Source organism: Convolutriloba macropyga, chromosome 12, assembly GCF_964194025.1.
Source record: "Convolutriloba macropyga chromosome 12, txConMacr16.3, whole genome shotgun sequence".
Lineage (NCBI taxonomy): Eukaryota > Metazoa > Xenacoelomorpha > Acoela > Convolutidae > Convolutriloba > Convolutriloba macropyga.
The window spans coordinates 40255083-40267432 of NC_134479.1; the positions used below are offsets into that span (position 1 = coordinate 40255083).

At 30.9% G+C, this 12350-nt stretch overlaps 1 protein-coding gene across 5 annotated transcripts in view; it reads left to right on the top strand.

Annotated features, from left to right (window-relative positions):
- The window catches only part of LOC142350235 (uncharacterized), a 131003-nt gene that overhangs the window by 18031 nt on the left and 100622 nt on the right, over positions 1-12350 (top strand). The window contains exon 1 of one of the 5 annotated variants that reach the window (XM_075402006.1): positions 2335-2402. The exons of 2 other annotated variants lie outside the window; for them this stretch is intronic. The gene's annotated coding sequence lies outside the window, so the exon portion shown is untranslated. Of the gene's footprint in view, positions 1-2334; positions 2403-8623; positions 9413-12350 lie in introns of those variants that run through there. 2 more of the 5 variants (XM_075402000.1, XM_075402003.1) reach the window with 2 other exon arrangements.

The following is a 12350-nucleotide window of genomic DNA, read 5'->3' on the forward strand; positions in this document are numbered from 1 at the left end:
TTTGGAAAAGGAGTTCAATATCTTTCAAATTTTTCTTGCTTCATTTTTTGAAACAAAATCATTGTTGGCGTTACATATGCTCCTTTATATCTAACTTATTTTGATTTATTTTTAGGTAAAAGGAAGATTCGTTTCACTCACTTTTTGTCTAAAACAACTCTCTAAATACTCACTTTTTCGTTCTTAAGTCTAGAACAAAAGATCTCCAATTGTACCCGATATTTTCAAACTGTTGCTTCCCAGCTTTGAGATTAAGAACATTCAATTTCTTAATAATACATTTCCTCACGTTCACTAAATTTTGTCTGAAATTTGTTTTAAAAAATTGTACTTAATGTTCATATCTGCTACGTCTTCATCATTTTACAGTCGTTTTTACAAACTAAAACGAGCCTGAAAATCAATGTTTTTAAATTTTTTATACAATTATGACAAAAATTGACAAAAATATTTTATTCATTGCTTGATTTCATTATCATCTTCTCATTTACAAAAATACTGTAGCAGTGCTACATACAAAACAAAACTCAATCATTTTTAGTGCTATCTGATGCAATCCTACTGTGCTATTGCTGTAGTCTATGTCGACATACTGAATCAACCAATCAGACTATGCCAGCTGGCAAAAAGTATAAACCACCACTATAAAAAGCAGTGAATTTGTAGTAGAAGCACTTTCACTTTTTCCAACTCTGCGAGGATTCAATCCACTGGCTGGCGATTCAAGCCTAGCAGCAGAGGAATAGCCGCAAACAACAACAAGCTCAGCTGAGCGCGGCGGCTAAATGCTTAGCGATATAGCTCGAGCAGTAAGAGCTAATGCTTAGCTTATTTCCTCACATTAGTAGTACATACAATTATGCGCTATAATAGATAGTGATGACTGTAACTAAGTACTTATTTCCAATTCAATAACTCAAAATTCGCACGCATATTTCATACTCTAAAAATACTGCTCAAGTTTTATGCAAGTTTGAAATGACAGATAATTTCTCAGATATTCGAAGAAAATTTTTTCTATTTTCGTTTGATCAATTTCATTTTGTAAAAATTTTTATTTGTTTCTTATATGCATGCCTGTGGGGTCGCTTTTTGTTAGTTAAAGAGGTCAATTGTTGCAATTTTTGGGAAGTTGTTGAAAATCTATATAATTTTGATGTCTTGAAAAAAAACGCAATTTATCAAAACTAATGAGTTGCGTACATTCGTTTTGGCAAAGCTTAAAAATGTATAACTGCATAGTTTTTCTGTTTCCTAGAAAAAAGTGAATGCTCCGACAAAAATCTGTCGAAAACGGAATTGCTTGTTAAAATGCGAGACAGATGCCACTTTGTGGAATATTTCCATAACACTCTTTCCGATATTAGCGATTAAAAAGTTTATAATTAACATCTATCAAAAATGCACTCCTCTTATTTGTATTCGCAACAGCATTGAAATCATACAGAAAATGAAACTCGTGAATAAATTTAAGGTGGGGAGGAAATTGAAAATTATTATTGCCTCTCAAAATTTCCTGATGAAGGGTATTTTTTGAAAATTGCCTTGAAAATATTGCCTTCGGAGAATAAATTCTTCTTGCTCAAGCAGAATCGCTTCAATTGAACAATTTTTGACATTCCTTATATTTTGAATTAAACAATTTCATTTTTAGGCGTGGCCAAAAATTTGTAGGTGACAAATTAACCTCGAACTTTTAACATATCAGTTATGAATAAATCTCAAAAGCCCCCTGGGGATCAATTTACTACATTTTTACAATCTCAGCATGTCATGTTTTGTCACAACCACTCCCAAAAGTTCAAATTTACTCAGTTCAAATAGCCGATACTGTATTTGGAGCAAAATTAGCAGAATTAAAGGAGCAATTGGTGTAAAAATTATTTTTAAATCGAGACCTTCAAGTCTTGTTCTCACTACGGGAAGTCTTGATTTATCATTGCTGTTTGTTATTTATTTATAGGTAAGTAATGAAACTGATTAATTATTTGAATTTGTTGAAATTGTTACTAAAGTGCAAAAACTTAAGAAATTTTTACTGAAATACAAATGTTTCAATTTTTCCTTTCATTTTGATTTATAATTGTTTTCGGGCGCCTTTTGAGATCAAATTTAGAGGAAATATTTTGAAGAAGTAAAAACAAGTTTTATCATTCTGATAAAGTTGAAGCATTTTGCAACTCTTGCTAACATTTTATCTACCGCAAGCATGGTTTTGATAAACTTACAAGCGTTCATTAAATTAGAAATACTGTCTGTTAATCCCAATAATCTTTTGTTATTTCATCTGGATTAATAAACCTCCATACAAAGGCTGCTGCCATTGTGGGACACAATTAATCTCGTACTTAATGGGAGGGCAGAGAGTGTAAAACTTATATTGCAAATTTCTTTCGGTCAAGGTAAGATTTGCATATATTTTTAAATTAAAAAAGTCAGAGAATTTAGGTTTTTTCTTTGTCTCGAATGTTTATTTTTTGTTATTTACACGGAAATAATAATTGATAGTTCGTTTTCAGATAATTTTTGAAAGTTTTGCAAAACAAAAACTAAAATCGTTGAGCCATTTACAGACTAATCATCCTACATAGCCTAATCAAAAAAGTAAACTGTACTTCAATTAAAATTTCTAGGCACCTATTGCAATGAACTTCCTTTTTTCTGAACCAGAGACAAAAAATCGAGTTCCAAGTTTTTTCCCAGAACGGCGACCCTGCAGATCTTAAAAACAGCACTGCATGCTGTTCTAATTATTCCATGCTGCTCTAAATTTTTGCAGCACTTTTTTAAATTATATTTATTATAAAACAAAGAGGCTCGGTAATGTGCGTTTGCACATAATGCTCCAACCCCGCTCAACAACGTTTTTCACATAATTGATCATCAATTTCAAAAATTCGTATGTTGTTCGAAAACATTTAGTGTACCAATTTAAAAAATGGTTTTCAGCTCAAATCACTATACCAATAATAAAATGCCTAACAAGAAAGCTGATAATACCAGCCATCAAGGAGACAAAGAGATTAGACAAACAACCAGATCTAATAAAACAACAAACATCAATTACGACAAAACTTAATGGCTAATTTATAAATAAAAAAGTTAAGGACAAAGTCAAAGCAGCATCAGACAAAAACCAAACTCAACAAATTGACCGACCTGATTTCCAACAGAAAAAATATGGGACCTCTTTTTATTGAGAATACTTAGAAAGTGGAAAAACATTCAAGTGAAAAGTTAAGAAATACGCATATACATTCAGAAAGCAAATAATTGCAATTTCATGAAAAAGTCATAAGCTAAAAATTGATAAAATTTAAAGGCTAATTGAAATCAGTCATTATCCAGAATGTCACACGACTATGCAGAATAAAAACAGTTAAAAAGCAAAAGTTAAAAACAAAAGTCGGTAATATTTTGCGAAACTTTTTCGAAGCCTATAAAATCAAAATCTTTTCGCTGGAAATACTAAACAAATCAAGTACACCTTCTTTCAACACTATTGATCTGATATGATTGTAATTAAGGTGTCATTAATTTGTGAATTGGAGAAGACATTAAAAAGAACCCACAAAATTGAAAAAAAAACCGAAAAAAAATTATTTGAACCCGAGGTATGAATGACAAAAAAAGTTACTTAATTGATGAAACAGCAATGAGCGCTACATTAAAAATCATTTTAAAAAATCAAACCTTCATCTTTGCTTAGATTATACTAAAAACTGGCAGAGATAAGAGTGAAAAAGCAAAACTCGAAAACCCAAGAAAGTTTGTTTAAATCAAATTTCATAAAGACGTGCGTAATAACACCCATAAATTTTCTTCTATAAATTAATAAATAGGTTGACTTGGTACTGCTTAGGATGTCAATTGGACATTTAAACATTGTGACAAAGACTACAAATTGACGACAAAGCAGGTAGAGTTTAAAAACTCAGGAACAGTTGTGCGCAAACTGTGTGGAAGCCAGGAAACATAAGCGTGTACATTTCATTTTTCAAGATTTGATATTCTGGTCTCTAAATAACATTAAAAAATCCAAAAATTCGCAAAATTTACGGCGCAAAAATTTCAATCTGAAAAAATTTTTTTATTCTTAATTTCCAAAATTACTCAAAATCTGGTCTATTGCTGCATTTCCTCAGTTGAAAACAAAAATAGTTCCAAATGTTTCCGAAATAGCTAATTTCACAAAAAAGTCTTTTTTATCAAAATACTAAGCACTTTTCGTTAAACCTTTTTTAATATCTTGTTAAGTGTTGTAATTATTGTCCAATCTATTGTCTCTATTGTATATCGACGCGATAAATTCACCTGCTTTCAATGCTGACGGAGAATTTATTTTTAAACTCGGCTCTCCTTTAAGAAAAATACGGTCTTTTAAAATATGAAAGCTCCTAAGACCTGAACAAGCATATGTCAAAACACTGAAAATCAGAAAGAGTTGAGGTTAATCTTAGACAATCAGCTGAGCTCGATTTTGAGTTAAAAACTTAAAAACAAAGTGAGAAGCATTTAAAGCAACTGAGTGCTTTTCAATCCCTAAATCTTTATATGGAGAAATAACTTGAGGTTAGTTCAATGAGAAGTCGATTGCACTATCAAATTTTTCAGTGTGATTTGTCTCAAAATTTGCTTGCAAATTACAGCGTAAAGATATCCCTAACTACTCAATTGAAAACTGAAATAAATGACGCTTCATTTAGAAATAATGTTATGGGGAAAAGAGATAACTTTCAGTTTATCAATCACGAGCGTCCAAATTCATGGGAATGAAAAAAACTAAGCAACTGATACTACAGTAATAAAAGTCAAGCAAACCATCAAAAAAATCATTGAATGGAATAAACAACCAATAATTTTTTCCAAATCTATACATCATTATGAAGTTGGGGGTCTAGGAAATAAACCCACACGGAAATCAGCCCGCATGGAGATAAACCCCATTTTAATTATGAACTTTGGTCGTGAGAACTTATTCGGTTGTGATAGTTTCATATCAAGTCCCACGGGTCGCTAAGATATGACAATGGCTCGCGAGGTGAAATGCGCCAGTCGTTAAAAGACAAGCTGTGATGGGTTTATTTTCCATGTGGTTTATTACTGTGGGGGTTTATTTCCGGGGGGTTTATTTCCTATCTAAAATTAAAAGGTTTGGTTTCTTTCAGTGGGTTTTTTGGAAAACCGTAAAATTGAATCGATAATTATTATCTCGAGGAATGAAAAACTTATAAGGCTTCTGCAATTAATAAATTTATTTGATTTGAATATGTTTTATGTTTCTGAGAACTTGTAAGTATTTCATTGATTGGATAAAATGGTTTTCATTCACGTTGGAAACTTAATTTTCTTCATTTCGCTACCTCCAATTCTTTTGATAATTTTCCTTTTCATAATCCGAACTTTTTCAGCTATCATATCATAACTCGTTTTTTCCTGAGTCAGTGAATAATTTATTTCGTCAAATTTTAGGGACGTGATAGCTACTTATCATTTCGAAAAACATTGTCTACTGGGCCTCTTTTGTTGATAATTGTTTTGTTCAATTATGGGGTTCGGTTTGGTTTTATAAATTTTCTTTTATTCTTGTTGTCGTCTTGATGAACTGCCTGGATGTCCGCTTAAAATAACGGTTATAACAGTATACAATTTACAATTGGAATTTGCTAGCTTTTGTGTTTGCTTTATCGGAGCAGAGAATACAAAGTTAAAAGTTAATTTTAAAGAGTAAAGCGTTTCTAGAGAAGTTCCTGTCGTTGCAAGTTGAAAAAATTTTTAAAGACGCCTGATGCGTAGGCGTTGTTCTCGAATTTTCAGCTGAATAAAATTCCCATCCATTGGGACAATCCAGTTCGCAGCACTCTAGCCCAAAAAAATTATTGATGCACAACCTTGTAATTTCAGTTTTGGTTTTTTGAAAAATTTTTGGGCATCCGAAAAGAGAATTTTACCCAGATTTGTTACAAAAAATTTCTATTATTTTAACTCAATCGTGCACAAATAGTAATACAACATTTGATGAAAGGCTGTTATAGTTTACAAAAAAAAACATTTAAGTTTGAAAAAGTACTTATTGAATGAAAACTTCAGTTATGCTGGCTTCAAAAAAAAAGATTTGATTATGTAGAAGAAAATCCTCAAGTGTCTTTATCTATCTTCCATATTTAATGCACTACTTGGTTTTATTGTCTTGTGAACGCTTGATAAGTTTCTACTAACTGCATCGTGCCTACTTGAATTGTAGTTTATTAGTATTGCCAAAATACTTATCTGCAGTATTCCCCTTCTATTTTAAACAACCTCAACGCAAAACGAACTATTCAGCTCCTAAATTTTTTCAAAGATATTTTATGCTCAAAATTGTCAATACTACTGCAGATACTACTACGCATGCCAAAAAACAAAAAATTGGTCCTTCTGACTATTCTTTTCTAACATCAATTTTCAGCAATCACGAATAAATAAACTTGGAAGGGAATCTTCAGAAACTGTTTTGTCTCCGTAACTGTTTCAAGCGCATTTTGAAATTTATTCTCGATATCGTATAAAACCTCAGCTAGATTGCAATAGCTTAAAAACTATTATTAAAAAAAAATTTCATTCGCAATATTTTTTCTGCTTTTTTTCTTTAGTTTTTGAAATTGTTGAATTTAACGGGCTGCTTTTTTGCACAGGGCTTCCGAGTTGCTTTTTTGTCTAAATTTTTTTGCGTGTCTCTTAACTTTGACACAAATTTTTTTTTTCAGCAACCATATGGCCCAGAAAACTATTATAACCTCCGAACTTTGGTCTTTTTCTTATTCATCAAAAGCAAAGAAAATATATGATTTTGATATTGGCAGAGGGAATATACATTTTATTTAGGTAATTTCTAATGTGGTATCTTGTTCGAATCTTTTCTTACATACTGCTTAGCAAATTTTCAATTTTGTAATCATCTCCTATTCAGCAATTGGGAAAAAGTCAACTACGTTTGCTGTGTTTCGGTCTTAAATGAAATATGTTTTTAAAATCTTTTCTACTAATTTTTTTGCTAATTTTTTTTAAAAAAATAATGCCCTATCATTTGATTCTAGGACTTTTTGTTTAATTAAATTTCTAGTATGTTCGATAACAACTTAAGATGATCGAAAATATTTTTTTATGCATAAACAATCCTTGGTAATAGAAAAAAACTTGCTAGTTGTCCATTTTCTGTTTCAGTTTTGAATTTTTGTATGTTTTATTTTTTTTCATTTTCTTGTTTAGTAAAAACAAAAACATGAAAATTTCCTTTTCATAGGTTTTCTTTGGATAACTAATAAATAGCATTTTGTGTTTTCGTTTATTTTTTCTTGTAATTCAAAAAAAATTGTGAATTATTGGTGCAATCGTTTGATCTAGGAAAAATTAAATTTAAAAGGTTCTTAAAATATCTTACTAAGAATGGAATAGGTTTCTTTCTATTGTACTAGAAGACAAATACTAATTTTTTTTCCCAGAGATGAAGTGGAAAAAAAGATGACAATCTGCTTGCAAATTTAAATTCTTAATTTTGGAATGGCAGAGTCAAGTGGCCATAATTATTTTTTTCCAACTGTCATTTGACAGAACCTCAATCAATGAGTCAATATTAGCGTTTATTGACAAATGTTATTTGCTCAAACCAAAATAACGATGATCCTGATGCTTTTTTCAGTACCTTCTGGTTACAATTAAGAACTGATTTCTGTATCTACAAACAATTGAATCTTCTTATGAAGCATATGGCGTTTTAGTGATGTGAAAAAATAGAGTGCAATAGTGAACAAGTTGAAATTTCAGGCGTTCTCATCTGCCAATCAAGATATAGCAACTGTTTGCTCTTTTTCAGATAGATTCAGTGGCAGCAAAAAATGATGTTTTTGTACACTATATTAACGAACAGTTCATAATTACTTCACACACATACGCAGCACACACTTTATAAGAACTTCGAAGCATTTTTCAAATTGCCAAAACCAGCGTTTTTTTGATCTCATGGTTTTCATCACATCATCGAACTTTTAAAGTGTTTTCTTTTACCACGTGAACGATTTTTTTTTGCGATAACAAGTATTCAAATGCTTTTTTTTGCAATGGCAATGAATTGTATCGCCTAATTAAAGGTTGATCTTACTGGTACCAATATAATTTGCGACCGTAAAAGTGTGCAAACAGCTATTATATATTGATGGTTTTGTTCTACGATGGGTCGGTTGCATTTCGGTTGGTTGCTGCGTAGTGAATTTGGGGGGGGGGGGGGGGGGGGGGGTATCACTTATGTATATGAATCATAATACTATTTGTTTAGTTTATTTACTTTTACTTATTTAAGATTACTTTAAACTAGTCTAACCGATTAGATTTTTTATCTTGGGAATGAAAAGTTAGGAAAAAATTATCACATTTTGCCGCGTTGCACGCTTCCAAATTGATTATGCATCATCTGGTGGCCATTTCTGATTCGAATGCTTTTATCTTCATAAAAATTCATTGCAGAGCTATTGTAAACAAAAAAACAAACAACGGAACATTTTTATGTGTCGCAGCGAAGGGTCAATATGTTTCGATTGTTCTTTTTCTTCTTCGGAATTAACGGGTCACAATTTTAAGCGATTCCGAGAAAATATAATTGTCAATTTCATTTTTAGCCTTTTCTTTGATTGACTGCTTAATTAAACAGACTGTCCGCAAAGCCGAAATTAAATCAAAGTAGAATAATTAATGAGTCAATTTCGATAAGCCGATAACACCGCAACGTTTCGATGAGCAGAATTGTGCGAATAAACTAATTAAAGGTTGTAAAATGTCTCGTTGTTTAAAAATCCATGCATCTATTTATGAATTATTCAAGTATATATCATCCTATTTTTTCAACAATTTCGTATTTTTTGCGCGCAAATTTGATTAATTTGATAATTAAAGGGCTATTTTGTCTAAGGTTTGATTTTTGGCAATTTGGTTTCAATTCAAATCGGACATCTTTTCGGTTTTGGCTGTTCTCTCTTCCCTGAGCAAAAATTGATATGCGTTTCGGTATTCCGAATTGTAATTCAAATTTAATCTTATTTATTGATAAAAAATGTCAATACGCATTGATTGACGTTTAAGATGTTCCAAATCTTGCAGCATTTTGGTGGCACGTACGATTTAAAATATATACTTTCTACTACACCAATGCTGTGAAAAATTATTGGATGAAACACATTTTTGCTCTTTTTATTCCCTTCGCTTTTCCATTAAAATTTCTATTCTAAAAATGCACAAAATTAATACGACTGTAATATTAAACTGTCCACACGAAACGGTGAATTCTTTATAGCATAACTTTAATAAATCTCTGACATTAAGTGTGATTTGTTAACATTATTGAACCTGAAGGTTAGAAATTAATAACCAGCAACATTAAACCGTAAGTTGTCTTTAAAAAGTACTTTCGATTGGGAATTTCTGTGGAAGGGATCCGAGCAAACGAGATTACAATAAAAAATAAGCCTCTACCGGATTTGAAACTTCTTACGTTTCAGGAGTATTGTGCTTGCTCTCTAAAATAACTCCCTTAATAAACTCGAAGTTTGTTTTTTCCCATTCTAGTATACTGCTTTTTCTCTTTCGTCTTACCTCTTGTTCCGAACCCGTTTTCATTTGAGTGTTTTTCGAATTCCGTTTTTTCGAGCAGTTAACGATGTTTAAAGTTTTGTAAACATTTGGTTGTTTCTCACCCGTTTGCTTTTCGTACACTTCCTTAAATTTTCATACAATCTTAAAGTAACGTACCATAATGTGAAAGACAAAGTTTGCAATTTTTTTTTAAAAAAGCAGAAAAGTTTTTGCCAAAATCTTCTTTTGCATTGGAATGCTATGGTTACTTTTGTAGGCCCAAATCCTCAAATTTAATGCATCTAAAATAAACCGAAACTGCTAATTGTACAGTAAGTCCGAGAGAGATCTGAGATGCTTTACTTAACGAACAACCCAATGTCGCACTGTTGAAATATTAAAATTATGTGACAGTTTTTTCGTATTTCTGCTTTTTACAGCATTCCCTAGACGAGACCAGATGTTTATCTTGCAAGAGCTTGCAAGAATCTTGCAAAAAATGGTTATCTTGCAAGATCTTGCAAGATTTCGGAAGAAAATCTTGCAAGACGACGTATCGTCTTGCTAGATTTTACAAGATTCTTGCAGAATCTTGCAAGATAACCATTCGGATCCAACTAGGGTTTTTAAGTGTTAAAAATAATCCTTGAAAGTGAAAATGGAAGGCAGTAAGTTAGCAAATTTTTTTCGCAGAAGTTTTCGTTAGAATCTTGTTCAATAACATATCAAATTGTGTGCAAATTTTTTGAAACTATGTTTTGAGACGATTTGAGACGCCAAAGATTTTGTTTTCTAATTATTTTTCAGCGGCGTATTTGATTGTTTTTAGGCCTTTTAGGATTTGATTTTTCTTCAAAATGTTAATTCAAATTTTCACTAAAAAGAAAACTCAGTCACAAGATTGAAGATTGATTAATTTTCTAGTAAATTGTTTCACGAGGGTCGTTGCTTCTTATTGCGTTTTTTTTGGAAAACACCGTTGAGCAAGCATTTTTAAATCAAAACACCTTCATTCCAAAATGTCAGAAACGTTTAGCCATGGTCATCAAACCGATTATAACTTCAATGATATGGTTTTTCAATTGTTATAACGGTTTTTAGTGTGTTGAAATTGAGATGATTGAATCTGACAGAAATTCTGATGATTTAAGATAATATTATCGCTGTATTATCAAAAAATTTAATTCCCATTGGACAGGGAGTGAGAACAATATACTTTTTAGTCATTCTTCAGGATCAGTCTTTACACTACAAATACGGCAAAACTACCTCAATCGTTAAACTAAAACAGCGTGACAAGAGTGAAACGAACGAAAACGGCCCAAAAAAAGAGGAAAATGGATTGAAGAAAACTAGATATGAAAATTTTATTGACATAGTAAGCGACATAGTGGTTGCTCCTAATCTTTCAAGACATTTTCTACTTTTCTGACGTCATCAAGGAATGTTAAAAATAGGGCAGAGTAAAAAAAGAATCAAACCTTACAGTATTTCAGTATTTTCATTTGCGTGAACATAGGAAAAAAACAGTTTGTTTTTAAATTTTCATGCTGTCAGTTTTTAGATGGTTGGTTTTTGAAAATCCCTCAAAAAGTAACAATCATTACACATAATGAAAGAAAGTATACCGTGTTTTTACCATGTAAGCTTTTGAATGCAGAAACAGCAGAAACTGCAATTCAAAGTTAATGATTCATCAACTTTTCAAAAAATTGAGTTTAAAATTTGTTTCCCAATAGATTCCTTCTAAAACGTCTTAAGGAAGTACAAAAAAATGAAATCTAAAAATCCGAAATCATTTTTTTGTTCTTTGAATTTTGAAATGCAGATAACCAAAGTTCAATAAAAGAGCTTTTCCCGGCTTCTCATTATTTCAGACGATAGGAGCATTGAAAAGTAATATATATATATATATATATATATATATATATATATATATATATATATACATATATATATATATATATATATATATGTATATGTATTTTTATATATATATATATATATATATATATATATATATTTAAACAATTGTTGTTAGTTGTATTACCACTTTGGCGTAATTTTAGGAGAATTAAAGTTTTAGGGAACGAAATGTTCATAGTAATAAGATTTTATCTCTCATATTATTATAATAGAACATTATTTGGTTGTTTTCGATATTGTGTTTTTGATATAACTCAGAATTGAATCAGAGTCTTTTTTTGAGCCAACCGAGAAGTTCAAACAATTGAAAAGATCTGCCAATACTTTTTTTCTGTTCTACTAGTGTATATCCCCACCAACATTGACATTCGTTTTCGGAAGTTCTGCTTCAAAATAAAAGAAATCTTTGGAAATAAAATTTGGCTTCGAAAACTTTAAGTTGAACGCTTATAACACTTCTCAATCATTGATCGACTAAATTTGAGAGACCATTTTGCAGTATTCGCCGATTAGTTAAAACTAGTTGCTGCGTTTCTTTTGCACAATTTTTCAAAGAAAGAAATCACAAGTTGTGAAGTAAAAGTTTTTACAATTAAACATAACATTTTTAAAGAAATGCCTACAATTTCTTGTTGCTTTTTTGTTAGTTTGACATCTTTGTATTCTGTTTTTGTGAATTTTTCTTGATGAATTAACATTTTTTTGGCAGAAAACCAAACATTTTACGCTATTGCAGACATTTTCACCTAATTTAACTGCATTTAGAAATTTACAATCTCGTTTCGGAGCAGCTACTTTTCAATGTACTTGGTTTGTTCTAGGAG